Source organism: Agrilus planipennis, unplaced genomic scaffold (genome assembly GCF_000699045.2).
Source record: "Agrilus planipennis isolate EAB-ADULT unplaced genomic scaffold, Apla_2.0 scaffold107, whole genome shotgun sequence".
NCBI classification, from domain to species: domain Eukaryota; kingdom Metazoa; phylum Arthropoda; class Insecta; order Coleoptera; family Buprestidae; genus Agrilus; species Agrilus planipennis.
Window position 1 is genome coordinate 742,391 of NW_020438869.1, and position 3,418 is coordinate 745,808.

Genomic DNA, 3,418 nt, shown 5'->3' on the forward strand with positions numbered 1-3,418 from the left:
AATTATTAAGAAAAGTTTTATTGTAAGAAATGTAATAAATATTGTAGGAATAAACTGAAATAAGGTTTTAAGAAAAAGTTTTGAAGCAAATAAAGAAATGTAAATAACTAATGATAAAGTAAATTACAAGAATTAAACTTGAAAAAAGGTTTTTGAGTAAATAAAAAGAAAGTGAGTATAAATAATGCTAAATGAATGAAAATTTTAAAGAGAAAGTTCTATTACTAAACAAAAAAAAAGTTAGAATCTACAAAAGTGAAAGAAAAGTTCTAAGGTAAATAACAGAATAGCAAAAGTATAATTAAAGTAAAACAAACTAAAAGGATTGTTAAATGAGAAAAAGTTTAAGGTAAGTATAAAGATAACATAAAAGCAGAATAAGGTAAATAAAGAAATCTAAAAGTAAGGACAAATTTTGAAGAAATTTAATTAATAAATAATATCTTACCTTGCATTCGTATTCCTTGTCTTGGCTTAGCTGCCTCCACGTCTCCATAGGGTTTACTGGCCGTCACCGGGATGGGTTGTACAATGGATAGTCCGCTTTAATTGCTAAAAAAAAAAAGGAATATTTTGCATCAAGTTAATATAGGAATTAAAAACAAAGAAAAGATTTGCAAAAAGGCCTTAATGTAAAATCAGATATAAAATAAACATAAAACAATACAACGAAAAAGTGTAATTAAAAAAAGTTTTAAAGTGAGTATAAAAGAAAATTGGAAGTATACATGCAGTTAAAGTATCTATTATAAACAGAATTATACTTTATAATATAAGTGCAAATTCGTAGTGAATTAAAAAAGCAAATCTTTGAGAATAAAATGAGAAAGAAATGACAAATTTTGAAGGAATTTAATTAGTAAATAAAATCTTACATTGCATTCGTATTCCTTGTCTTGGCTTAGCCGTCTCCATAAGGTTTACTGGCCGTCACCGTGATGGGTTAATTACTAAAAAGAAAAGGAATATTTTGCATCAAGTTAAATCTTAATATGGGAATTAAAAACAAAGAAAAGATTTGCACAGAGGTCTTAATGTGAAAAGAATTTAAAATAAAGATAAAACTTAATATTATTAAAAAAAGTTTTAAAGTATAAAAGAAAATTCGAATTATACATGCAGTTAAACTATTACAAACATAATTACAGTTTTAAGAAACAGTATTAAAGAGAAAGTGATAAAAGTGCAAATTAGTAAAGTAAATTAAAAGAAGCANTAATTTCATTGTTAAAACCCAAAAAACCACATACAAATGTTAAACATAGAAAAGCGCAACTCAATTTTCGATCAGTTAAACAATTATTTTAAAAGATGTTAAAGGTGAATGTAATACATAAAAATGTGGGGAATAATGTGAAGGTAACAGTTTTTGACTGCAGTTTAAATGAAACTTAATTTCATTGTTAAAACCCAAAAAACCACATACAAATGTTAAACATAGAAAAGCGCAACTCAATTTTCGATCAGTTAAACAATTATTTTAAAAGATGTTAAAGGTGAATGTAATACATAAAAATGTGGGGAATAATGTAAAGGTAACAGTTTTTGACTGCAGTTTAAATGAAACTTAATTTCATTGTCAAAAGCCCAAAAACCACGTACAAACGTTACACATAGAAAAGCGCAACTCAATCTTCGACGTGTTAAATCATTATTTTGAAAGATGTTAAAGATGAATCTAATAACTAAGAATGTGGGAAATAATGTACAGGCAAACGGTTTTTACTGCAGTTCAAATTAAACTAAATTCCATTGTTGAAACGCGAAAATTGCGTAGAAATGTGAAACATAGAAAAGCGCAACTCAATTTTCGACCTGTTAAATCATTATTTTGAAAGATGTTAAAGATGGATCTAATAACTAAGAATGTGGGAAATAATGTACAGGCAAACGGTTTTTACTGCAGTTCAAATTAAACTAAATTCCATTGTTGAAACGCGAAAATTGCGTAGAAATGTGAAACATAGAAAAGCGCAACTCAATTTTCGACCTGTTAAGCNATAATTACAGTTTTAAGAAACAGTATTAAAGAGAAAGTGATAAAAGTGCAAATTAGTAAAGTAAATTAAAAGAAGCAAATTTTTGAGAATAAAATCTTGCAGTACAAACAGAAAACAATGATCTAATACGATATTTAAAAAAATAAAGAGGAGTAAAAAGAAAGAAGGGGATTTTACCTTTATAATGGAAAAGATTAAAAAAACTTCTGGAAACAAAGAGTTTGAAAGTTAAAGTAGAAACATAAATAAAGTAAAACTAACTGAAAAAATTGGTAAACTTGAGAAAAAGTTGAAGGTAAGAAAAAAGATAAAATAAAAATAAAAATAGACAAGTAAAGAATAAATAGATCTAAAGAAAAGAACAAATTTTGAAGAAATGTGATTAGTAAATGAAATCATACATTACATTCATATTCCTTGCCTTAGCTTTGCTGGATAGACTCAAATGGGCTTCGACCACGTCTCGTCTCTTCTTGATACCCTTACTTTATTTTAATTTATTCTTCCTTTTTTTAATTTATTCTTCCTTTTTTTAAGATATTTTCTTTCTATTACTAAATTCAAACTTTTTTACAGACATTCGTGAAGCAGTGAAGCCTCCGTGGGAGGATCACCAATCCTTGGACCACTTCAGGAACATCGTTCATCATGGGAGATCATCTTCGTCAACAAAGATGGACTACTTCTAACGGGTACTTATTTTAATGATTTTTTCATAACTTTACTTTCTTCGTGTTTTATACTTTATATATTTCAAGCTTTTCATATGTCTCTTAGCTCTGTTTAAATCAATTTTTTTATTTAACACTTAATTTATTACTTTTATTTTTTATTATTTTTACATTACTTTATTTTTATTTATTCTTCCTTTTTTTTCAGATATTTTCTTTCTATTACTAAATTTAAAACTTTTTTACAGACATTCGAGAAGCAGTGAGACCTCCGTGGGAGGATCACCAATCCATGGACCACTTCAGGAACATCGTTCATCGTGAGAGACCATCATCGTCAACGAGAGACCATTTCTAACGGGTATTTATTTTAATAATTTTTCTTATCTTTACTTTCTTCCTGTTTTATACTTTATATATTTCAAGCTTTTCGTATGTCTCTTAGCTATGTTTAAATCAATTCTTTTCTTTAACATTTAATTTATGGCTTTTATTTTTTATTTCTTATACATTACTTTATTTTTATTTATTCTTCCTTTTTTTTCAGATATTTTCTTTCTATTACTAAATTTAAAACTTTTTTACAGACATTCGAGAAGCAGTGAGACCTCCGTGGGAGGATCACCAATCCATGGACCACTTCAGGAACATCGTTCATCGTGGGAGATCACCATCGTCAACGAGGGACCATTTCTAACGGGTGCGAATAGCTCCCAACGGTAAGAGCCATCTACCAACGGCTGGAAC

The 3,418-nt window shown here is 27.9% G+C and overlaps 2 long non-coding RNA genes across 3 annotated transcripts in view; one reads left to right on the forward strand and one right to left on the reverse strand.

The window, feature by feature from the left end:
• The window catches only part of LOC108735544, a 34,147-nt gene that overhangs the window by 7,161 nt on the left and 23,568 nt on the right, over window positions 1-3,418 (reverse strand). The window lies entirely within an intron of this gene.
• LOC112905065 overlaps window positions 2,559-3,418 on the forward strand; it is a 3,708-nt gene continuing 2,848 nt past the window's right edge. The window contains exons 1-3 of the long non-coding RNA XR_003231543.1: window positions 2,559-2,692; window positions 2,920-3,032; window positions 3,259-3,371. This is a non-coding gene — a long non-coding RNA (uncharacterized LOC112905065). The remainder of the gene's footprint in view (window positions 2,693-2,919; window positions 3,033-3,258; window positions 3,372-3,418) is intronic.